The sequence below is a fragment of the Myotis lucifugus genome, unplaced genomic scaffold (assembly GCF_000147115.1).
Source record: "Myotis lucifugus unplaced genomic scaffold, Myoluc2.0 scaffold_399, whole genome shotgun sequence".
Classification (NCBI taxonomy): Eukaryota; Metazoa; Chordata; class Mammalia; order Chiroptera; family Vespertilionidae; genus Myotis; species Myotis lucifugus.
Genome location: NW_005871447.1, coordinates 630,805 through 657,552, shown reverse-complemented (window position 1 = coordinate 657,552; position 26,748 = coordinate 630,805). Strand labels below are relative to the sequence as shown.

Here is a 26,748-nt window from a genome sequence, read left to right as displayed (position 1 = left end):
CCAGCCTACTAAGGATAAATTGTGTTCTTGGCTCTAACATCAACGATCAAAGCAATGCAAACCTGGGGCCTGGAATTTGCTTCATTGCTGTTTTAAGAAAATTATTCCTCCTTTTTTAAAAAATATATTTTATTGATTTTTTACAGAGAGGAAGGGAGATGGATAGAGAGTTAGAAACATTGATGAGAGAGAAACATCGATCAGCTGCCTCCTGCACACCCCCCACTGGGGATGTGCCCGCAACCAAGGTACATGCCCTTGACTCGAATCAAACCTGGGACCCTTCAGTCCGCAGGCCAACGCTCTATCCACTGAACCAAACCGGTTAGGGCAAAATTATTCCTTCTTTAATGTAAGAGGAAACCAAGTGGAGTTATGATGTAAGACAAGAGAAGAGGGATGGGATTCTTCATCTTGTCATAATTTGGTTGCTCATTCCTTCTTTCATGTCCAGGTTGTCAATAATTTATAATATCTTCTATGTCAATAATACTAAGATATGCAGACCTCCCTCCCTTCTTGTGTCCTATTCTGGCCCCCATGTAGCCTAGATACTTTTGGAGCAAATGGATGAAGGGGAGCAGTAATTCTTTGATAATTTTCTCAGTTTCTGTTATGGTTTTGGCCAGTTTTACATTTTTCAATATATTTTCTGTGGTCATCCTTGGTTGTTTCTGTTTTACTTGAAAGGCATCCATATCATCCAGGCAAGGTTCCAACAAGGAACCTCAAAAGGGCCAATAGAAGAGAGATTAATAAAAGGATGATTTATAAAATTGTGGGCAGAGTTAGAGGACATGAACACAGGAAGGTATAACACCAGGGAAAATAGAGGAAGCTGTTACGGACACCCAGGTGAATAGTTGTAGGAGAGGACTTCTTGATAGGGCCTGTGCCCTCCTCTCATGCCTTCCTATTGGCTAAATCTAAAACTGACTGGAAGCCAGAGGGGTCAATGTGGCCCATAAAGGCCAACCTTCTGGGCACACAGCTGAGAGGAGAGGGCAGAGAAGGATCTGCAGGACAAAGGAAAAGTTCTGCCACCCAGGTCTGCAGAAGATTGATTTGCATAGAGCTGAGTGGATGCTCTCATAGTTTGTTGTTTCTTTTCTGTGTCTGTGGTTATTTTCTAATTGTGTTTATTTGTCTTCTTCTTTTTAAAAATGTTTGTTTACCAAATAATTTCTTCCTTCCTCCTATTCTCATTGATCATTTTTATTATTTCATCCAAGTTTATTAATCTTTGTTTTGTATTTTCTGTCATTATGCCCTTGTGCTGTATTTGATAATTTTTTTTTCATATCTACCTTGGATAATATGCCCATTCACTTTTTAATTTTAATGAAAATATTTTCCATTTGTGGAAGTTTCATTTGGTTCTTTTTCAAATCTTCCTGTTCATTTTTCACGGAGTCTAATTCTTTCCTTTTATTTCTAATACTTTTAAAACCCTTTTATACTTTAAACATACTACTTAGTTTATAGTTTCTATTACATTGTTTTTCTATTATCTCAGGCCTGATAAATTAATCATCTGTTGTATATGCTGACTTTCATAGTGGATTGTTTGCTCAAGCATTTAAAAATTCTTAATGGAGGATTAGTTTCAGAAGAGCTTTTACTTTAGGTTTCTTTGTTAATTTCTTGGCTTTGGCTTGGGGTTTCATTGCCCATGTGTATAGTTAAAAAGTAAAAATTTAAACTAATGTAAGACACAGGCACAAAGGATTTTTTTTTTGGGTCCATCTAGAACCATCGTAGGTATAAGCTTTCTAGTAAGTTTGCTGGACACACGGGGCCATTGATGTAATGGGATTGCCACCCTTTGAGAGTTCCAGCCTTCATTGGAGTCTCAGCCTTCACTCCCCAATGTTAACATGCTAAGACCTCATAAGTTGTTGCTGTATAACTTTAAAAAACAATACTTAGTCACTTCCTCTCTTCCCTTGTCTCCTAGGGGAGGTATAGTACCAACTTTTGCTTATTGCTCTGACTCTCAGCCCTGTCATCCTTTAGTTCCCTCGCAAGACCGGAGAGAAAGCTCCTCCCCTGTTTCACACATTGCCAGACCAGCAGGGCCTAGCATGAGGCTTGACACATAATAATACATTTTGTCGAATGAAGGAGTGTATATGACACATGGTGCCAGACTACTTCATATAAAGAGAAATGAAACATTCCCCACCCTCAAGGCCAGAAAGGAGAGAGACTTGCAAACAAGTAGTTCTAATCCAAAGGGATGCTGTAATGGAAGGGCAGGCAAACCATCATCAGTATTAAACACAATTTTGTGGAGAAGGTAACCCTTGAATGGAAGGATGAGTAGAATTTCATTTGGTGGCGGAATGGGAGATCATGGCTACAGGGAGGAAGGCACTGGCAAATGCATGGCTGTATGGAATTAGACGTCATGCTCCGGAAATTGTGGTTCTCCTCTTTGGCTGACTTGCATCTTGTGGCCGCTATGGGGATGGCCTTTGTAGACCTCCAACTCCAGGGAGCATAGATCACCAAGGGCCCTGGCTGCTGCTCTCTGAAATCCACACTGGGTTTCACTAAGACCACATCCATTTCCTGTAGGCTGCTCTCAGCCAGTGGCTGAGTGAAGCAAAGACACTAAGACTAGCCCAATTCTGGGAGACATGAAACTCCTTTGCTGGCTGACTTTACACAGTCTGGATGCTTCTACCCAACAACCCCCGCCCTCCCTCTCCTGCACATGGGATCAAACCTTGGTCACAGTCTAAAAGTTCTTCCAGCCTTCTTCAGCTCCCTCCCCATCTCCTTTTATACAGGTGTTAGCCCTAGTCAAGTTTGTGCGCTTTTAGACATTGTGATGTCTACTTCTTGGTGGACCCAGACTGACATATACCATCTGTATCTTCTACAGGGAGGATATAGAAATACTGGATAGATCCATCTTGTCAAGGGCCTTTAATGCTACTCTCAAGTTTGGGACTGAAGCAGAGGTAGTGGTGGTAAAGATTTTAGAGGAGGGCGAAGTGAGATCTGGCTCATGTTTTAGGAAGGTGATTATGGTGACAGCAAGAAGGGTGGATTTTAAGAAGTCTTTGCAATGACCTGGATGGGACATGGGGGGACCAAAGCCCCCCATGTGGAGCTGGTGAACTGACTTCCCAGCTCCCACTGAAGAAAGTGTGCGACTCTGGTGTGAAAGTTTACCTTTTCTCAAATATATGGAAAAGAAAACAACCCTTATGCAAGTTTTTTAGAGAAGACCCTGCATGTGAAATATTAGCACAAAAGCCACTCTGGGCCCCATCCACTGTGATTTCCAGGCATGGCCTCCCCACAGAATATGTCAGGAAAGCACCGACAATTAGCGGTCATTCTCCATCACCAGCCTTCTTTATTCTCCAGAGCAACTGAAAAGGGAGAGTGTCCTTTCCACCTTTTTTGTGATTTTTCTCAGTACAGGGTCTCTGGGGAGCTGTCCAGAAACAAATCCCCCAAAGGCTCCTTGTGTTGTGTGAAGCCTAAGAGTGTGGTGTGGTGTGAGGGATTCCCACGAGGGGAGCGATCTCAGGTCTTGTGGGGACAGCACAGGAGTTCTGGTTTTAGATTAGAGATTGGAAGCAAGCTCAAGGAACCGTGAACTGTCTGTAATGACCGGACTCGGGGGTGTGGGGGAGAGAGCCAAGAGGGGAGCTGTACAAGGAATGTTGGCCAAGCCCGCCACAGTTCCAACTTCCAGGGCAGCTGTTCCCTTTGTACCCAGACCAGGGCAGAAGAATGGTGCCCTGGAAAACAGAAGGGCACAAGGGTCCTTCAGAGGCCCCTGGCAATGGGAAATACAAGTGCTGCCATTCCCTGAACTAAACTGCCAACCTTTTAAACTCCTGTCTGAATGGGCTGAGAGGACGAAGATCAGGTGCTTGGAGGGCGAGTTGGCACATTTACCTCCAGACACCAATGGGAAGTGAGGCATTAACAGCTTCCTATGTGAACAAACAGGAAGCCTATGAAAAATGCCATTGTCTCTTCCTGCCTGAGCTGACAGGACTGTTAAATGACCAAGTCCACGGAGCTTTGCCAAGACAAGAGACCCAGGGAACGTGCAGCTGTCGGTGCCACCTGTGTCTGTCTGAGTCCAGCCAAGAGACTTTCTCTTCAGGGCACCCCCACTGTGGAGCACTGGGCCTGCCGGAGTCAAGGGCAGGCAGAGGCACTGAAGGAGAAGGGAGGGAAGAGCAGCTCCTAGTTGTCATTGGCTGGCCACGTGCAGCTCTTTCTGCTTCCTCCTGTGTTTCAGCAGCAACCGGGGATGTCTCTACCCCCCCCCCCGCCCCCCCACGGGCTGAAATGTTCTGGCTGGGAATCAAATCCAATATGAAACACCTGCCTTCCACTGCGGCACCACAAACACAATACACCACATGCCAGTTGGCAGCAGGGAGAAAAGAGGGCCATTAATGTTCCTGACATGAAGTGTAGCCCTGCCTTTGTGTTCTCTTCTCTCTCTCTCTCTCTCTCTCTCTCTCTCTCTCTCTCTCACACACACACACACACACACCCCAGGTCAAAACTTCGAAAATGTCCCTGGCTACTTCCCTGTCAGCCCACTCCTTGGGGGCCACAAGCTCTATGCATAACAGGTGTGTATGTAGTTAGGTATGTATATGTGTGTATACATGGTGATGTATGGGTAGGTGTGCGTGTATGTACTGTAGGTGTGCGTGTATGTACTGTAGGTGTGTGTGGGAGTGCCTGTGAGGAAGGGACCAGCCCCGGGAAGATCACCAGTCTGGTCTAAGGAGGGAGGTAAGCAGGAGTGCCGGAGCTTAGCCGGGCTCTGCTCCTCGTTGAAATGAACTGTCTCCCTGTGCTTCCAGCGCTGCCTCCAGCCCTGCAGGCCCATGTGCTCCGCGGCCCGAGCTGCATGGTGGGTGAGGTGTGCTGCTGCCGGAGGCCTCGTGGGTGGCATCCTCGTGTGACAATGCTTCTCTGGCATTGTACCCATCACCCTCGGGCCTGAAACAGTGGTCCCGTGTTCAAGCCACGCTAGCTGTCAGGTTCAGGTCTGTCTGTCTGTCAGCCTGGCCTCTCGTAATCCATTAGTGGTGGGTGGCTCCCTGCCAAGCCTCCTGCCCTCCCAGCCCAGCCTGGCGGCCCCAGACAGTGGGGCTCTGTGAGGCGCTCTCCTGTGGGCAGCTGGATATTTTTCTATAGAGGGGACTTGTCATTAGAGGACCCAGAGGATGAGGGGTGGCACCTTGAGCTGTTTTCCTTTCTCTCTGGTCCTCATTTACTGATCCTCTCGAAGGAGCAGGGCCACCGGCCGGTACCCACAGTTCACTTGTCCCAGTGAAGGCAGCTTGACAGCTGCATAAATCACACGGAGATACCGCTAATAGGTTGCTGCCTGGGACTGTACCAGACCACCCAAGCGCAGCTCCCGGAGGCCCTCGGAGGCCTGCACACAAATACAGTAATGCAAATCGCTTAACCCTTTGTTACTCCCAGCACGCTGGAACAAACAGGCTCCCAACGTCCTCTCCCGCTCCCGTTCCCCCAGACCAGCATCTCAGGTTTCCCAGCTCTCCTCCCCTCCCGACTTCTTACACCTCCCTTCCCCACCAACTCTCCCCCAACTTCAGCTGAGCCTGTGCACCCAGCAGGTGAGGAAAGGACCCAGGCTTGCCAGGGCCTTTGGCTGGGGTGGGATGGCATTGACCAGCGAAGATGAGAGGGAGGCGGGGAGGGACAGTCAGTCAGTGGCAGGGCAGGTAGGCAGAGTGCGAGCTGAGCACACAGGATGCTGGTCAATGCAACTGTAACTCCTACTTCTTGGCCTCAGGGGTGGTTTCCACAGTCTGGTGACAGACATGCCAGGCCTCTGTCCTAGATGCCAAGGGAAGGTGAGGACTCCGTGAAGTTGTAGAGAGAAAACTATGCCTTCTTTCCTCACCTGGTGGAAAACCAAAGGGAGGTTTCCCCTTCAGCCATGTTTCTCAGGTGATAATGAGGATGCACGCTCGCACTGTTTGAGGAGTCCGGGACACCAAAGACAAAGAGGCAGTGTCCTGCTCTCCGAAGCCCGCAGCCTGTACAACCTGTTGTGACAAGGTCCTCCTCAAGCCGACCCTTCCTTAGGATCTGTCCCCGCTTCTGCAACTGCCCCCTTGCTGATCCTTCTGCAGCCTGGCTGCCCTCTCTCTGCTCCAAACCCCCAGGCTGCTCCTTGGGCTTCTGGGGGCCTTTGCATTATTTGCTATTTCTTTTCTTAGGACATCTAAGAAAAGGTGAGGCTCCCTCCCTCACATCCTTCAAGTCTTTGCTCAGGTGCCATCTTCTCAGCCAAGCCTTCCTCAGTACCTGAGTTAGCACCACAACTAACTCCTGATACAGCACTCCCTCTCCCCTGCTTTTCTTGTTTTAAAATATGCCGTATAATTTCCTTCTTTATTTTGTTTCCTGTGTGCCTTCCCCTACTAATGTGGTAATCCTTTGGGGTTAAGAACTTTCCATTATTTTGTTCACTGATGTATCCTGGATGACTAGGATATAGCTTTCACATAGGTGCTCAGTAGATACTTGTTAAGCAATTAAATGCTCTAACAGAGGAACATGCAATGAGCCATGGGGCGCTGGGGGAAATAGTGATGTATTAGTCTACATGGACTGGGTAGGGCAGTGTGAGTCCTCAGGTTATCAGCCCAGGGATCAATCTTCCTGTCAGAGAAATTGGAAGCCATAAGGAAATTAAGTAGATCACTTCCTCTTTGTCATCCATTAGCATTACACCATTGCCTCTGAGGAATATTTATTTGTTGTTTCCTGAAAATAGTCAAGTTTATTTGTGGTAGGCTGAATAATGATCCCCAAAGATGTTCATGTACCGATTCCAGATGTAATTAAGTTCAGGATTTTAAGATGCGGAGATTATCTTGGCTTATCTAGGCCCAAAGTAATCACAAGTGTTCTTATAAGAGGAAGACAGGAGGATCAGAAGGAGAGACGGGCATATGAGCGTGGAGGCAGAGGATGTAGCCATGCTGGGCCTCAAGCCAAGGAATGCAAGAAGCTTCTAGAAGTTGCAAAAGGCAAGGAGATGGATTATCCCCTAGAGCCTCCAGGAGGAATGCAGACCCACTGACACCTTGATGTTCGCCCAGAGAAACTGATTTTGGACTTCTGACCTCCAGACCTGTAAGATAATAAATTCCAGTTATTTTAAGCCACAAAGTTTGTTTCATTTAATATACTGCCAATAGGAAACTAATGCAGTATCTTTTGTACAATTTTTGAACATTTCCCCCCTTAATCCTAACCTTGATTTGGATTAATGTTCTGCTGACATTACTCCGAGAGGTGGGTACCGGTCATGGATCTTCTTTTCCATCTCTGCACATGACCTTCTCAAGGAGGACTTAATCTCAGAGTTCTTTGTCCAGTTCCTAAGTGTTTTGCATTTTTAAAAAAGGAGTTTACCCCACCTCTTCCTTGATTACATCATTTGAGTTTGGACAATTCTCATTTTCCTCCCAATGTGTTTAAGTGCTTTCCAACTTTCTTGAAGTGCCCTGGTGTACACTGGCCCTTCTGTCACTGAGATAGCTCTGCTGGGATGGATACTCTGTTCTATTTCATCCCCTCAGAACCTTAAGCCTGATAATAGCCCTTTGGCCCATGTCCTAACTGTGCCCATCCTGTGCCACCACCAAATGACGGGTGGGGTGGGGTAGGAGTTACAATTCTGTTCATTCTTCTGAGCTCACCCCCTCTCAGCATCCTTCTTACCCCCTCTCAGCATCCTTCTCCTCCCTTGTTATTCTGGTAACACTGGATGAAAAGCTCTTGGTCAAAGACATTGCCAAAAAATAAGACAGAGAGATTTTCTTTAAATGATCTCTTTCAGGTTTTCCATGAAAATAACTGGAAAATAGTCCTCAAAGGTTATGTGTTTGTTTATCCAACATACTTTTGTTGAGTATCTTCCATACGCAAAGCTCTGCACCCACCAATAGGAAATAATGAAAAATTAGGTGCCAAAATACCCCAATTATGTGCAGATGGCATTCCTGAGGTGCTTCCAGACCTGAATGTAATCGTCAAGGAAATGTCAGTAGTGCTCAGGTGAGGTGACGGATTTGCTTTGTTCTTTGGAATAAGCTGGTTACCAACCTTTTCTTCTTTTCAGCCTTTATCTCCCAAAAGGCTAGGATCACCTTACTGCAGTTGGAGTAGGTTGGGTGGCGCTTGGGACATTGAAAGAACAAGAAACATGGCACTAAAACTAGAAATGGATTATGCTACTTAAGGGCTGAAAACTGGAGGCTGGGTATTTGTACTTATACCTTTCTTCTGTGCTGTCAAAGATTATTTGAGTGAAATGCATCTTCCAGTTGATTCATACAGAGGAAAGCTTGTCTCCCATTCTGAGAGACTGAGGCCATTTGACGCATTTCTTCATTTACCCTCAAGACTCATTTGGGGCCTTTAACCACCCCTTCTGCTCCTCTCTTTTATCAGAAAATATGCCCCTTCTCATTTATGATTTTTATTTATATGTTTTCTTAGGACTTCTCTCTTCTGTCTAAAAACAGCAACAATAGCTCAGGTGTTTTCATAGTCATCATTATCGTCCTACTAGTGGTGCCCCAGTCTACTTTCACACATACACACAGAGAAAAAGCAAACATTAGGAATAGAAAAGGTGCAATAATTCAGCTATAACAGAGATTTTAAAAGACACAGGCATAATAGGAGCACCTCCAAGCCCATGATTTTGAAAACAGATATTAAAAGAAAGGGGGATAGACCTAACCAGTTTGGCTCAGTGGATAGAGCATTGGCCTGCAGACTGAAAGGTCCCAGGTTCGATTCCGGTCAAGGGCATGTACCTTGGTTGCGGGCATATCCCCAGTGGGGGCTGTGCAGGAGGCAGCTGATCGGTATTTCTCTCTCATCGATGTTTCTAACTCTCTATCCCTCTCCCTTCTTCTCTGTAAAAAATCGATAAAATATATTTTAAAAAAATAAATAAAAGAAAGGGGGATAGACTAACCCACCCTACCTTCTTCTCCAAATATCCTGAACCACTTGCTGATTCTGAATGTTTCCTCCCAGCCCAGAACACCGTCATTTTCATCTAAGCTTAGCTTTACTTCCATGCAATTGTTGGAGGGAATAAGATATATGAATAGGGTTGTCAAATGAGCAAATAATACAGGATGTTCAGTTCAATTTGAATTTCAGATAGATAGCAAATCATTTATTTAGTTATATGTATGTCTCAAATATTAAAACGTGGGACATACTAATACTAAAAAATGATTCGTTGTTCATCTGAAATTCAAACTTGACTGGGTGTCCTGTATTTTGTCTGATAACTAACCCTACATGTTTAGGAACTATTGAGTTTTGATAATTGGAAGGGTTGCCAGATTTAGCAAATAAAAGGACAGGACACCCAAATATACAATATTTTGGTCATACTCCTACTGAAAAATATTTGTTGGTTGTCTGATTCACATTTTACTAGACATCCTGAATTTTGTATGGCCACCCTAATCCTCGAGGAAGCGGTTCACTGTGTATAGAGAGCAGACTACTGTGGAAGTTTCAGGGGCAGGAGTAAGCATTTCTGTCTGAAGTTCTGGTGATGCATCATCTTAGAAAAGATCAGAAGCCCCAGGAGGCCCTGGAGTGGGATGGGCTCTGGTAAGGGGGCATCCAGCTCATCCAGCTCATTCCCCGACTTAAAAAGGACATGGGACTTCCATAGCTCTTAGCTTTGTTGAAGAGTTACTATTCAAATCCAAATCAAATCTACATTTATCCTTCCAGAATAGAGCGATTCTTGCCACCTTGCACTCTGATCTTGATATATTAACTGGAGCCCAAACCATTTCATCCTTCAAAACTACAGCCCAGCGTTTCTGAATCAAACAGGAATTGAAACAAGAGAGGGGGGAAATGGTTTATCTCTTTGACATCATTTTCCAATTGTTAGTTAATCATTTTGGGTTGTTAATGGCAAGACAGAAAAACATAAAAGAGATAGAAGGGGTTGATTGGGGGCTTTATACTGTATGTCTTCAGCCATTTAACTTCTGGCTTACTTCCCTTTTTTAAAAACATTGTTTACCCTCCCCCTCCCTGCTCTCTTGCAAAATACTTTTAAAAGAACATTAACAGGAGGAGGATCAAGGATCTTGTTTTCTTTTCATTCTTTTTGATTTATGTTCCTTTGTCTTGAAAGCTCCTGTAATCTCCCACATCTTCAGAACCAGTTCCCTGCTGACAGGGCGAAGGTAGCAAAAACTCCCTGGGCTTTGAGATAAACCACCCCAAGCTGGATCATTAGCTACACAAACTTCTCTTAAATGTTTGGAACTCTAGAACTTCTTCCTTGAAAATGAGGGAAAGCAAACAACCCAGGTTGTGTCTTTAGAAGCATGTAACCAGAGCTTTTTATTAACTCTGGTGGGAGGAAGACCTTGGACTGAATTGGCCTGGTAACTCCTTTGTTGCAGCAGACCTTTACTGAGCTGCTACTATGGCTAGGCTGTATGGCAGGCAAAGATAAATATGATGGGGTCATGTCTGTAGGACCTTGCTTGTAAAATAATTGGCGGCAAATACAATTAGCCTTCTAAGACCCCACAACACACTAAGTCAAGTAACCCTGTAAACACTCTTCCAGCAGCCTGTACCTTCCCGGCACTGCACATTAACAAATAACCTTTATACATTTACTTCTGTATTGATTAGTGTCTTGCTCTCTCACTAGTTTATAAGCTTCATGAGCTCCAGGACGAGAGGGGCTGGGTCTGTTTTGATTATTGTTATACTCAAACTCAAGCTGGCACATTCTAAACATTCATTAAATATCAGATGAATGAATGAATGAATGAATGAATGAGTACATGACAGTTTTATTTATCTCGAGAAGGGAGTGGTTCATTCAAGGAAGGCTTTTCTGATGCAGTGAAGGAAGAACTGATAAGGTAACAACCTGATGGAAGACTGATGGAACTGGCCCCTGAGCATCCTGAGGGCCACAGAGCTCAGGCCTCCCACAGTCTGAAGGCCCTTGTGTTAAGTAGGATCTAGGGCTCTGCGATTTCTAAGGTTTTTGCTCTTCTCTGATCTATACCTTTATGCTAACTTACATGAAAGATGACTCCTTTCTTTCTGATCTTTGCACCTCTAAGCTCTGTTTGCGCTGCCGTGTTGGATAGAACCTCTTTGTAGACCTACTAGGCATTTCATGCATACTCTTGAGGCATATATCTTCCAAGGATTATAAAATGGACTCCGAAGATTTTTAAAATGTATGTCTGAATTGAGTGGTAATCTATACATAACTCAAATCCCAGGGCTTAGTTCAGTCTTACTACTTGGGGCTGGTCCCATGCCCGAGACATGAACCTCAGCCACACCCACCCACCACTGGCATCCTCCAGGCCCTTTACAGGCCTAAGGTGAACAGATGATAGTCTCAAATGTCAGGGACCCTCGAAACAGACAAGCTCCTTAGAGATCATTTGGTTCACCCTCCTTTTGGAAAAGGAGGCCCAGAGATAACAAATTACCTGCCCAAAGTCACATTGGTAATCACTGACAAGGTTGTTGGGGGGCGGGGGGTAGTGGGAAATGATTGAGTTGGTTATTGCAGCTCAGGGCTCCACTCTAGGGGTGAAACTTGCTGAGAACATTATAACTACACTAGAGGCCGGATGCACGAAATTCATGCAAGAGTAGGCCTTCCTTCCCCCAGCTGCTGGCACTGGCTTCCCTCTGGCACCCAGGACCGGGCTTTCCTCACAGCCCTGGCTTTGTCCGGAAGGACATCCGGTCTAATTAGCATATTACACTTCTATTATTATAGATGATAATGATGCCCTATCTTCTCTGATTTGCTCTGTGTGAGAATGAACTCTACTGAGGCAGGTCTGACAATGCTGAAGCACCCTTTTCCAGCATCACTCTAATCTCTGCCTCTATGGTTACACTGCCTCCTCTTCTGTGTCTAATTTCCCTCTGCCTCCCTCTTATAAAGACACTTGTGATGTCATTTAGGGCATGTCTGTCAGCTCAAGCTGCTATAACAAAATACCATAATCTAAGGGCCTAAAAGACACACACTTCTCTCAGTTCTGGAGGCTGGAAGCCCAAGATCAGGGTGCAGCATGTCAGGTGCTTGGTGAGAGCACTGTTTCTGTCTTGCAGATGGCTGCCTTCTTGCTATATCCTCATTTGAGAGAGAATGAGCTCTGATCTGTTCCTCTTCTTATAAGAACAGTAATCCCATTAAGGGGCCCAGTCCTCATGACCTCACCTAAACTAAATAACCTCTTAAAGACCCCATCTTCTAATACCATCACATATGAATTTGGGGGGCACAAACATTCAGTCTTTAGCAGGACCAACTAGATAGTCCAGGATAATCCCCTCATATCTAGATATTTAAGTTAATTGTACCTTCAAAAACTTTACTATATAAGGTACCATTCAAGGGTCCCAGGGATTAGGACATGGATGTATCTCTGGGAGTCATTATCAGGTCACTACAATGTCTTTAGCCCTAGTCCAGTGGTTCTGCAATGTGGTGTCTGGACCAGCAATATCTCCGCATCATCTGGGAGTTCATGAAAAATGCCAATTCTTGGAAGCCCCATATATGCTGGTACTCAACCATAATTTCTAGGAGTCAGATCCAGCAATCTGTGTTTGCATAAGCCCTCCAGGGGATTCTGGTGCTCATTGCAGTTTGATGATCATTGTTCTAATCTAGTGCTCTTTTCTCAGCACTGTGGCGCCCGGTCTAAAGTATCCTCTTATACTTACTTCTGTTCAGGGCTCATAAGAGATTCCTAGATATCTTCACAACTTGGTCTCCACTTTCATACCATCTCTGATGGATGGGTGAATGCCTGGATGTTTTGAGAAGAGAAATAGTACCATGATTGATTAGCAAGGTCTGTCACGGCAGGAGAGGGACAGTGCTGCCATCAGCATCAGCCCTGCCTTAGCCTATAGATCTCTGGGGTCATTTGGATCACACACGCGCGCACACACACACACACACACTCCACATTTTCTTTTTGACGATGTTAGGAAGGAGGACACTTAAACTGTCCTTGGTTTGTATTCTTTTATATTGTGTTTGCAATCTTTGTAGTTTTAGGAGAGATCTTACTTTGTATTAACCACCAATATCTACATGATTAAAAACAAAGCAAAACAACCCAAAGAACTATTTGTTTGTTTGTTTTTAAGCCAAAACTGCAAATGGCTGTGTTGATGGAAAGCTCTGTATTTTTCTTTGGCAGCTAGACCTGGAGGGCCCAGCTAGAATTTATTCCCTTCCCAGGACACTCCCCTAGGGCCCTACTCCACGCCCACAGAGTACTCTGTGGTTACTTTTCATAAGCTGCCATAATTTTCAAAGCCCAAAGGGCTCATAATCAGATTTGGGAAAGCTGCTCCATTTGTAAGCGTCTGAGGCTGGCTTTCATGATGTTGTTCCCTGAAGGGAGCGATGAGTGACGGCAAAGACATCCTTTTTTCCCCTCTTGGGGATAATCCTTTGTTTAGCAGGTCTTTATTGTTGCAGAGGAAGTTTACTTAGCTTCTGATCCCACTGGACTGATTCAGCAAGTACACCAACACTCCCACCCGACCCAACCCAACCCCTCTGCATGGATAGAGCCGACTTCTGAGAAGGGGTGCCAGGTGAGGGCAAGCACGGTGGAGCACATTCGCGTTTCAGACAGATATTTTTCTCTTCAGGCTTATGGGTTTTTGTCCTTCCACCTGCAGCCTCAGTATCGCTCAAATGGGAACTGTTTTCAACTAGGGTTATAGCCACCTTTGCATTCTTACCACCACCTCTCTGCCTCAAGAAAAGTCAAGACACCTAACACATAGATTCTAAATCACACCCGGTTTCTTAATATTGATCTAAAGCAGTGGTTCTCAACCTTGGCTGCACATTAGAACCACCTGGGAAACTTTTTAAAATCCTGATTTCTGGGCCCATCCTCCAGAAATTCTGTTTCTTTGTTATGGGGTGAGGCCACAACATTAGTAACAAAGAAACAGAATTTCCGGAGGATGAGGCCCAGAAATCAGGATTTTAGAAAAGATTCCCAGGTGATTCTAATGCGCAGCCAAGGTTGAGAACCACTGATCTAAAGGCTTTGGGAGGAGTGGGTGCAGAGAGGAGGGAGTCAATGGGAACAAACAAACAAACAAACAAACCCAAAGGGGACATCTGTAATACTTTCAACAATAAAGATAAAGATAGTCTTCAACGAGGCTCCTCTTCTGGATTTCTTTACTTTTCAGCGTGTCCTTCCTTAGGCTTCTTCAAGGACATTTCTTTCACTTTGATCAGGTTAAGACTCATTGAATCCTATTAACTGCTGGTTTAGCTCTCGTTCTTAACCACATCTCTCTGAATCTCCAATGTCAGTCCTTTGCTTTTGGTCAAGTCGCATACTTTCACAAAAGAAGACAATCCTCTGACTCAGCATTAATACGTTATAAGGAAATAATCATTTAATTGTAGCTTACATTTATTGAGCACTTACACCATGCCTCACAGTCTTCTAAGAGTTTTCCATGTAGTAACTCCTTTAATATAGGCAACAACCCTACACTGTTTCTGTCTGTAGCATTATAAACTGCAATTTAAATATGGGGATGCTAAGACTCAGAAGTTAAGCAACTTGCCCAGGGTCACATGAAGTGCTTCAAGTTTTCAATTACGCTTAGCAGGTTGCCCAGTTAATCATAGTCTTTTGTTTGGCAAAAAGGATCATACTTCTAGGAGACTATTTAGGGATAGTAGATCAATGGTTCGACCTAAAAGAAAGCTTTCTGATTGTGATGTTTATTGCTAGCCAGGCCCTGTGGGTTTTGAATCCGTGGGCCTTGTCAAATACTAAGCTCCAAACAGCTGAGCTAACTGGCCAGGGAAAGGTCACATATTTGCAAAAAGGAAAACAAACCATCTTCACTCCCAACTAGTATAGGTTTCATCAGCCAAATCCTATTGCTCATTTCGTGGCTCAAAAACTCAAATAACATTTTTTCTGATTAGCATAGTCGTCCTCCCTACCCCACCTCAATCATTCTGGGCAGAGACCCTTTTTAACTGTGCAGTTTTGCTCTGTTGACTTCTAAGGTGCTACCCATGGTGGTTTCTTTGCATCTGTCCTTGGTGCATGCTTCTCCAATAGAAACAAATGTCTTAATAATCAATGGATATTTATTTATTTATTTATTTATTCATTTATTTATTGCAAATATAAAATAGTACAAGTAGCACTCTGTAACTTAAAAAAAATCTTTATTTTTGAAAGTATTACAAATGTCCCCCCTTTCCCCCATTGACCTATGCTAGCCCACCCCTGCCCCCACCTAGGCCTTCACCACCCTATTGTCTGTGTCCATGGGTTTTACATATATACATATAGGTTCTTTGATTGATCTCTTTCCACCCACCCACTCTTCCCTGCCTTTCCCTCTGAGGTTGGAAAGTCTGTTCCAGCTTATATGTCTCTAGATCTATTTTGTTCATTAGATTCCACATAAGAGTGAGATCATGTGATACTTATCTTTCTCTGACTGACTTATTTTGCTTAGCATAATACTCTCCATGGATTTTTGAAAGATTTTATCTAGGATTTTGGAATCTTAGAGACTCCACCTACAATAAAATATAGAACTGATTTTCATCTCAGATGCATTTCTAGACTTGAAGATTGTTTAATTTTAATGTTGAGGGGAAACATTCAGCATATTCAAGTCATTCCAGTAACTTTCCACAACTTGTGACTGAGGATTATTATTGGATATTAAATTGTGTTCAGTTCTTTCTTTTCAGCCTTGAAATCCAAGTGTCTCACGGAGAGGGGTATGACTCACCTCCCCTCGGGGAAGTTATTTTGGCTGTCCTGGTCCCTCACCTCACAGATGTCTGTGAGATCATAGGCCGGGCTGAGCCCTGGGGGTGCACTCCCCAAGTGTCCTAATTCTAGATGAGCAAATCCTGCTGAATCCTTCATTATGTCATCATTTGACATATTTGTGATTACAGAAGGAAACCAGAGAGAACTAATAATAATTTCCTGTACAGGGGATAGTGCTGGATTTGGTATATAGTCAACAGGTGTGGGAACATCTGTAGCTATCCAGCAGTGCTTTCCTGAACAGAACTTCATAAACATAATTAATTCCACTTCCAGTGGATTTGACTGTATTGACAGAATAGAATTGGATCTGAAGAATAAACCTCCAAATGCAACTAATAGTTAATTCTGTAATAAAAAATTCTTATCTCTTGGGAAGCACTTAGAGAATGAACAATTTACAAAATGTCATTTTTTGGTTGAAGTATTATTAAAAAATTAGATAAAATTTTGAAAATTCTTGCTTAAGTTTAAGGAGACAAAATTTATTCTTTTTTATTCTCTAGATGATCAAAACAATGGAGAAGAACACAGTATTTGTCCTCAACAGACTGTCCATGAAAGGTAGGACATAAATCACAATCAGTACCACCAGGGACTTAAACTTGAACGTAGGAATGACCCGACAAGTCAATGAATTGTGTTTTGCTTTAACTTTTCCCTTTTCTTTCTAGAAAGAGCTAATTGCTAAGTTGTTTTATGTAAAACGTGCCTCTGTAAGGAACAGAAATAAAAATCATGTTCCGCCCAGCAGTCAGTTTCTTTCAGTCCCTGTTTCCAGAGGAGCCACCTCGTTCAATCCCTTTATTTCAAAGGTTTATGTCGCCATTTCTTGGCCGAGTAAGCAATTATAGATGTTAGATTTGAATTATATATGGAGAGTCATACAAGGATGTGCATTTTGGTTTCAGCTGAGCACCTGCCAGTCATAACGCTGCTGTGTGGCTTATTCTAGCAGTTGCTTTCTTTCCTCTCAACCAATATACCAATGCTTGCTTTTCAATTACAACTTGATTTGTCTCCAGAAAGTTACCAAAATAAACTCACGATCAGTGAGCTCATAGAGAAATATTGCCCAGGTGCTCCAGCAAGCAGGGGTCATGACCTTTAGCCTTCTCTCCTACTTACCCTCTCTTCATTCTCAAGAAAGACTTCTCTAAATGAAGTGATTGCCTTTAAGTGTCCTTAGGAATTTGAACAGATTGAAACTGCCTGAAGCCATGGGGTTTACTGAATGGCTTTTAAAAATAGACATTCAAAGAGCAGGGGAGGGAGCAGAGAAAGGAGACCGCCTTCAAAATAACTTCACAGTTTCTTGGTTAACTTTAGAATATATACACTGAGTGGCCAGATTATTATGACCGGCCAGATTATTATGACCACCCCATCAGTACAATGAAGTGAATCAGTTATGCAAATAATAATAATAAAACCTTGAGAGTATTTGCTTAGGAAGTTTTCAATATTCAGTATTTTTGGAAGTTTCAATGAAGTACCAATGGGGTGGTCATAATAATCTGGCCAGTCATAATAATCTGGCCACTCAGTGTATATTAGGGATACTAATGCTCAGGGGTTGGCTGGGCAGTCTACTGCAGATGCTGCTAGTGTGTGTGTGTGTGTGTGTGTGTGTGTGTGTGTGTGTGTGGTTACAACCCTGTTAATTAAAAACATTTTATATAGATGAAGGCATGCACCTCTATATATGCATGGTGTGTATTTATCAGTTATATTTATGTCCTACTATACCAAAAGATGATGTATATTAAATGCATGTAGAAATAGAAAATTTTAAAGGATAAAATAAATAGAAATTTCAGTATTTTCTTACTGGATGCCACTGGGCACTCCTGGAGGGGTATGCTCACCCTACTTTGCAATCCATTGTTTTGGAGGACACAGTGAAATATACCACCCTTGAATACCCTGCAGTCTAGACAGGACCCTGTGTGTGGAGGGGAAGGGACATTGGACTGGTTGAAGGTACACAGGGCTTTGCTGTCTTGCTAAGGAGCTTGGGGCTGCCACTTCACTTCCTTGTATTCATTTTTGTCAACTGAACACAAAAGTGACTGAAATCACTTATTTCATTTTGAAGTTCTGGTCCTTGGGAAAAATGACTGTGATCTGGGGAAGCTGGAGAAGGTATTGCAGGGGAGCTGTTGGAAATGGGTGGGATTAGGGAATCAGATAGAAGGAATGAGGTGATGTCCCACTGGAGTAGAGGCAGCTCCAGCAGAGGGCTGACTCAGGGACAAGAGTGGCAAGAATGGGAAATCATGAAGCAGAAAAGTTGGGGGCTGGTGGGAAATGTCTTTGGACCACATTTGGAGCCTTCAAAGGGAAGCAGAAAAGTTCAGTTTGATACTATAGCTTAAAATAAGACCCTTGAGTAATAAGATAATTGTACCTTTTAATTTTTATTTATTTATCTATTTAAAAAATATATTTTTATTGATTTCAGAGAGGAAGGGAGAGACAGAAACATCAACGATGAGAGAGAATCATTGATTGGCTGCCTCCTACAGGTCCCCTACTGGGGATCGAGCCCACAACCTGGGCATGTGCCCTTGACTGGAATCACACCTGGGACCCTTAAGTCCACAGGCTGATGCTCTATCCACTGAGCCAAACTGGTGGCTAGGGTAATTGTACCTTTTTAAAAGGAACATTCATGGTAGGGGTATATAGGAGGAATTGAAAGGGGCAAAGAATTATTCTTGTGGCCTGGAAGGCTGGTACATTTGTTCATTTATTCATTTAATTAATCAAGCTTTCAGTCACTGAACATAGGATTAATATTATGACCGGACAGATTATTATGACCACCCCATCGGTACTTCATTGACACTTCCAAAAATACTGAATATTGAAAACTTCCTAAGCAAATACTCTCAAGGTTTTATTATTATTATTTGCATAACTAATTCACTTCATTGTACTGATGGGGTTTAGGCTCAGTGAATGGGCCCGTGAATCAAATTGATATAAGACAGATTAAGAGGAGAAAGGTTTATTATGTATGCACCTGGGAGCCTCAAGGAAAAGGGAGTGAAGATCCAAAGAGGCAGTTAGACCTGTGGGCTTATATATCATTTTAATAAAGGGCAATAAATTTGTGGGGAATTGACAAGACAAAGGAAAAGGGGGGATAAAGTGTGGGAAGGTAAATATATGAGGGAAATTAATGAATGATTAAGCTTATTTTAGTAAGGTGTGTTTAGTAGGCCCATTATCTCCAACTCCAGTGATAAAGATTGTTCTTCCCTTTCTGGTAGGAGAGAGAGGGACACCTTCACAAAGGGAAACTTTATCCTGTCTTTAGGTAGATAGGTGGAGGGAAGGGAGCTTCTTATGTATCTGTGGCTTCTCAATTGCTTTCAGATCAAGATAATCCTTATGCTAAAGTGGCATATTTTGGGTGTGGCATATACTAATCCCTTCATGTTATTCTTTTAAAAATATATTTTTATTGATTTCAGAGAGGAAGGGAGAGGGAGAGGGAGAGGGAAAGGGAGAGACAAATAGAAACATCAATGAGGAGAATCATTGATCAGCTGCCTCCTGCACACCCCCCACTGGGGATCAAGCCGGCAACCAGGGCATGTGCCCTGACCCCGGGATTCAGACTGTGACCTCCTGGTTCATAGGTTGATGCTCAACCACTGAGCTACACAGGTCAGGCTTAATTATTCTTTTTAATGCTCAAAATCATCTTTGGCAAGGAGTAGCCACTTGAAGTTAGTTGTTGTTGCCTCTGAAACAACTGAGTAGTCTCAGTAGCTTCCTGGATCTCTGATGTGAGTGACAGAGGTTCCAGGCTCCTCTTGTACATTTCTTGTGTCAGACCCACAATAAGTCATTTCTCCAATGAGCACTGGTTCCTTCTAGTAGGAAATGGTATTTGGAAACCAACATTTGTGCACAACAGGAACTTGCACTAGAGCTTGATTCTGTCATTTAGACAACTTGGTCAGATCAGGGCACGCAAATCAAACAAACAAGCAAAAAACTTCCAAAAACTTCAAAGTTGTATATATATATCCTGTATACACAATCTTATAAACCCAGCAGTGATTTGGCACATTGAACTTCCTCTATGGACTGCCTAGTACAGCTAATGAAATATTAGTGTAAAGGTTGATGTGTGGTACACATAAAGATATCTTATTTATTTATGACTACCCTGTACATGCTGGTCCCAATAGGAATGTTGTGAACCTCTTCTCATGGTAGCAGTGATGAACAACTTCCTACAAGAAAAATCTGTATTAAAACTTATGAACCCTGCCATGGACTAAATGATTTTGTCCCCCCTCCCATCCCCAAATTTATCAGTTGGTACAAGGAGGATGGTACAAGGAGGCGAGGCCTTTGGGACGTGATTACGTCATGAGAGAGGGGGAGCCCTAATGAATGGGATTTGTGCCCTTATAAAAGAGACCCCAGAGAGCTAGCTTACCCCTTCCACCATGTGAGGACACAGTGAGAAGTTGGCAGTCTGCAACCTGAAAGGGGGCCTTTGCCAAAACCCAACGATGCTGGCATCCTGATCTTGGACTTCCAACCTCTAGAACTGTGAGAAATAAATTTCTGTTGTTTACAAGTCTGTGGTATTTTGTGATAGCAACCTGAACTAACTAAAACAAGCCCTAAACTGCCTCGTGTTATTGGAGATTATAATACACAAAACATTTGGCCTGTAAGAGAGAAGGAATTATGGGTTAAATATTTTTTCCATTTATCAAAATATTTCTTAATGATATTATAATGTTTCTTTTTTTAAATTAAAAAATTGCAGAATTATAAAAACTATAAAAGAACAAAAAAAATCCCAAGTGTTAGAAGAATGAGGACTGTTGATCCCATTGAGAACAGTGTTATCTCATACAAACAGGCAAATACCACCGGGGAATTTTTAGAGGGATTTGACCCTGCGCAGTGTGGGAGTTGGCTACGTGGTCTTTGTGTCTGTTGGAGAAGCCAGACGGGAAAGTGGATGAAAACAGGGGAGAACAAAGACAAGCAGGAACCACCAATAGGTGCTAGAAACCATGAGGATGGAGTGGATCTCCTATCAGTCTCTCATCACTTCCATCTTCAATGATGTGGGTGATCTTGAGTAGAGCATGCATCTGGCCCAGCAGCTGGAGAAGGTGAGGGAGAATCTGGAAACAGTGGAGCAGGTTAGGCCTGACTGCTGCCCTGTGTCAATGAATAAAGCCTGCTGTAGAGCCTAATTCCCCGACCCTGACATACCAGGGCTGCTGCTTCGCCTCCACCTTCCAAACCTCAAAGTGTCTTTGCAGCCCACCTTGTTGATTGTTTAGTCTTTATCTTCATCACATGGGAGCGATGCCACATTTCTTTCTTGTTATTCTTTCAGTTGGGCATTACAGCTGTATCATTGTCTCCAGCAAGTATTAAATATTATTCCTTGACTCCCTTATTATAGCAAAGTCACCATTTTGCTATGAGTGGGGGAGACCTGAAGTAGTAAATTATAGTTTTAGCGAAAACACATTTCTCCACTGGGGTGAGGCTATGTGATCACAACACTCATTAGAATGAATAAAAACCCAAACAGAGAATGCCTGCGCCAAAGGACCAGAAAATGGACCTGCCTGTGAGCTCACTGGAGATGGTGAAGTCAGCAGGAACAGTTTACTGCTGATGCTGACTGGCATACAAGAAACATGCCATCTCATAAAGATGATGCGAACTTTCAAACATTCTATCAGGTTTTGTAGTTGAGCATAGCAACAATTAAGGTAATCTAATTAGGAATTTACAATACTCCTTAATTCACATCTTAGTGGTGGCCGATGCAGAAGAAATCTGACTGCTCTGTAAGGAGGTTCCAAATCCATGGGAAGGCGACCTCTATTCATAGGTTCCCTTCTGATTCTTAATCTCCTCTCTGTGAGCAATTTCCGCTCTACTGAAAGCTGACTTCTGTTCTGCCCTAACTAGTTCTCTGATCGGACTCAGAGGCTCAGAGCCCCACCTGCGTGTCATCTTGAAATGACAGGATTGGACGTGGATGATTCTTAATGCTTCTAATGGCTTTAACGATATGTGTGACTATGACAGATGAAATGACCACTTTCCCATAACCATCAGGTTTCCCTCTTCATGCTGCTGGAAGACAAATTTATGGCCCCATGTGACATATAATTAGCACTAAGCTTATTTCTGGCTCCGTCTAATACATACCTTTGTTTTCTCTTTATTATTTCTCTTATCCAATTCTGTTTCAAGCTCTTTCATTGTACTATATATTATCTTTGCAAACTATCTTAATTATACTTTGGAAAACAGCAGGGTATAAATACACAAACATTAATTTCTATTTCATGACACAGAATAAGATATACAGGGTTACAATGAAGAAAATCACTTTCCAACTGTTGAATGTAGAAAATGGATTCCCATGATTTGAGGACTTCAGTTGAGTTGCAAGCTGTGTTGTGGGGAAGACATTTCAGTGTGAGCACAGGCACAGAAACGGCAAAGAGAATGGCAGGAGGGTCTGCTTTATCTGCCCGCTGCTCTTTATATAGGTCCTTGGCTCTAACCTGATTTCTCTATTTTCTACAAACATGCCAAACTCATTTCCAACTTCAGATTTTTGCTGCTTGCTCTTCTATTTCTATCAGCCCCCTTCTTCCTCCCTAAAACACAAGACCTTCCATCTCTTACAGTGCATATATTATCAGTACTTCAGGGCTCATTTCCAGCCTTACCCTTCCACCACTGACCACCTCTTCCCTCCCAGGTACATGCTGGGTAAGTCTGCATTGTGGAATTGAGTATTTCAGCTTGTATAATCCTATGATTTTTTTTAAAAGCACAATATTTAGTATTTTAAGGGTTGTAAAGACTACGTTTGATGTGGCTTTACTCCTGGATGTGCTATACTTTCTATCACAAAGAGTTGGAGTTCAAAAAATACTCTTTACTTGATCAGCAGTCATAATGAAAACAATGTAAACAAAGGCAAAAGCTCCAAGAGTCTAAAAATATTTTGAAGGGTGGGGGGAGGTGGAGCAGGCAATGATTTAGTGGTCATTGAGAACCCCAATGTTTTCACTGAAAATATGAACTTAGCCACGCAAAAGTGGCTAATAGGTTTGTTTTTGCATCTCACCTAGGTTTCTGTGACTGGCAGGTACAGCATGAATGTGAGTGTTCTGCAAACCATGGCTAATTCTGGAAATGCATGTTGTGGCTTGAGGTTAAGTGTCATACCTGAGCTCACACATCCTTTATGACTTCTCCCAGCCCTGGCATGTGAGACTCCAGGCAGCATGGCAATTGCCTGTTTACCTGCTGAGTTGCTGTGTTCTGTGAGCAGAGCCCGGGCCCATCACATCCACCACCTAGACAAGACCCAGAGTCAGATGCAGCACGTTTCCCCGGAAGTGAATTCTGAATCATGAATCAAACCTTCCAGGGCAAAGTCAGCCTGACCCACCAAAAAGAGTTTTCATTTACCCATTAACGGTTTTGATATTTTTGTTGCCAGGCAGATAGCTGTGGGAAGCAGTTTTTGAAACAGATGTCAGGATCCATGGCTTTTTGCCAACACCATCTGACGCCTGCACCCTTGTTTAACATAAGTTGCTATTCCTCCAACAATGTTAAGATTGAGATACATTATTCTCTTTATTTGGCTTGTTAAACCACAATTCCCCATTGAGACCCAAATTATTTAAACATAGTGAAATTCGAGGATTGGCAGCTGTCTGGTAAACAAAGATTTTGTAGCAATGCAAATCACAGAATTTAGAATAGAAGAAATTCATGCTTAAGATTAGACTATTACTACAGTTTTGCTTCCAAGATAAATACAGCTTGTGTGTGTGTGTGTGTGTGTGTGTGTGTGTGCGCGCACATGTGCACCAAGAGGTCCTAGATCAGATTTGCCCAGACCAGTGCTTTGTCAAAAAGAAAAAAAATATAGACTATTCATTACTAGAACAACGGTATTTTATTAATATTATCATACATTTACAATTCATACTCAAACTACTTCCCAAAGGTATTTGAAGCAACTCATATTAATAACCATATATCACAAGTTCTGATGTAGCCATTACTTTGTGCCGATAAATGTTCTTTACATATTTACTTTTATACGTAGTTCATTTTATGTATATCAAATTTTACGTATCATTTTATGTATAAATACAATATTTGTATTTATAAGTGTCTACATTCTATTTATATATATCAACTTATTTAGCTGTTCTCATTTTACAGATGAGGAAACCAAGGCACAGAGTGGTTAATTAACTACCCCAAAGTCACAGAGCTGGTGAGGGGTAGGGCCAGGATCTATACAAAGAAGTCCAACTTCAGAGCTCAGACCTATGCTTTCTATCACTAAACTGAATATTAGAGTAAAATTTGATGTTTCACTTACTCTCATCTTCAGAGCAACTGTTCAGCACAGATATACTAGTAATTTCCATGAGCAATCTTTCTCTGCCACTTCTTCCCTCTGCTGAGATAGGTTCCACCACATTTGCCTCCACAGCACTCCATCTTTAATTTCATCATACCACCTATCACCCTGTATAACAAGTGTTCATGCCCTATCAGACTTTGCCAATAGACTCTATATTCCTTGAGGGACCATATATGATTTATTATAGGATCCCATGCACAGATCCTGACCATGTACCAACTCTTGAAATACTGGTTGACTGAATGACTGAGTGAGTGAGTGAATGAATGAATGGTTGTGCTCTCGGTGGCTTGGAGTTTTGCCTGCTCTCTCCCACAGCACGTTCAAGAACAGCTTGACAGAGCGTGGCTGGCGATGCCTGCCCAGGTGCCAGGATTCAAGACTAAGCTTCCAGTGGATAACTTCATGTTTCAACATCATTGCAAGGGGGGAAATGTGTTATATATAACAGGAGAAGCCCTGGTTGCAAACAATATATCTGTGTGGTGACTGCAAGCTTTTTTTGACAAAAGGGATGAGATGTGTTCAGTAACTTGAAGGAATTTGTTATTTTTCAGCACGTTCCTGACATTTTGGCCATGAGGCATTTTTCTCAAATGAAATGCCAAGAATGTGCCTGAGAGTAACACATGCCTATTGCTTGAGAGCCCATCTGCGTGCTCCTGATGAGGTGTGTCCCCTCAGGTGTGCCCTCCGTGCCCCTCATGCTGCAGCCCAGAGAACACTCACCAGCCCTTCTCTTGTAACCTCAGCAGCACATTCCAGCCTTCAGGAGTTTAAGCCACATTCAGTGATTCCCCCAAATAAACACTGACTAAGCCAGGGGTCCTCAAACTTTTTAAACAGGGGGCCAGTTCACTGTCCCTCAGACCGTTGGAGGGCCGGACTATAGTTTAAAAAAAACAACTATGAACAAATTCCTATGCACACTGCACATATCTTATTTTGAAGTAAAAAAACAAAATGGGAACAAATACAATATTTGTATTTGCATGTGGCCCGCGGGCCGTAGTTTGAGGACCCCTGGACTAAGCTATCCCGGGAGTGGAGCCATAGAGTCCCCCCCAACACTTGTATCAGGCATTTTGGACTGATACACTCTCTTTCACCGAGATGTTTCCATTTTTGCCTTGGCTGCCAAAAATTTGATATTTACACTAAATATGCAATCACAGTAACTATATTTTCATTTTGTCAGTGCAAAAAGCTATGGCTTTAGGGTGTGTATTAGTTTGAGGCTGACATAAGGAACACCCATCAGAGGGGACAGAGCTGGAGTGAGGAGGACAGCGAGGTGGCTGTTGCAGCAGTCTAGCTGAGAGGGAATGGCATTGAACTCTGACAGTAGCAAGGGGAATGCCAGAAATGGATAACTTTAGGAGAGACAGAGGAGGCGTGAGAACATGGTGAAAGAGTGGGTGAGGGGAATGAAGGAGAGAGCAGACTGAACACCTGGCTTGGGCACCTGGTGTATGGGAGTGCTGTGTAGTAGGAAGTTAAGGAAAGGACACTACAACCCAAGGCTGTTCTCTGCCTCCAAGGCCCCTGCAGACCCTCGATACAAACAAATCCTGTCCTACCTGGGTACAGGATGCCATGGCCACTTGAGAATCCTTGTGGGCTTATGTAAGACAAACTACCACTGTTCCCAGCTGATCGGTGCTCTGAAATACATCTATGTCTCTTTCCAGAAAGGCTTATGTATTTCTTGAAATTTGCACTTTCTTTTGTTTTCATGTAAACATGGCATGTGGACCAAATTTGACTTCCTCCTGTTTTATTTATTATGTATTTATTTATTTATTTTTATCGAGATAAAATTCACACAACAAAATTAACCATTTCAAAGTGAACAATTCAGTGGCATTTAGTACATTCAAAATGTTCTGCAAATACCATCTTTATCTGTTTTCAAAATATTTTTATTACCCCCAAAAGGAAACCCCTTACTGTAAGCAGTTACTTTTCACTCCTCCACCCAATCACAGAGTGATTGGGGCTGGCGCCAGCAGCAGGTGTGAACGCTGGGCAGGACCACGGCGCACAGGAGCAAAGAATTTTCAGTAATCACCAGAGACTCTCCCCGATGACAGCGACCGACCGGCACCCTGCCTTGGTCTGGCGCCCCCCCCCCCCCCTCTCACCTGCTCCACCATCCCCCATGGCTGATGCCTGCCATGTTCCGCATGTGCCCCCTGGTGGTCAGTGCACGTCATAGTGACTAGTTGTTCGGTTGTTCTGCCATTCGGTCTATTGACATATTAGGGTTTCATATATATAGATTTTTCTGACTCCAGTGTAGACTTGAGATCTAGTTCTGCTCATAAG

General features: G+C 43.1%; 1 long non-coding RNA gene across 1 annotated transcript in view; it reads left to right on the top strand.

The window, feature by feature from the left end:
* Window positions 1–26,748, top strand: part of LOC106699423 — a 129,345-nt gene that overhangs the window by 86,732 nt on the left and 15,865 nt on the right. The window contains exon 2 of the long non-coding RNA XR_002826127.1: window positions 16,454–16,511. This is a non-coding gene — a long non-coding RNA (uncharacterized LOC106699423). The remainder of the gene's footprint in view (window positions 1–16,453; window positions 16,512–26,748) is intronic.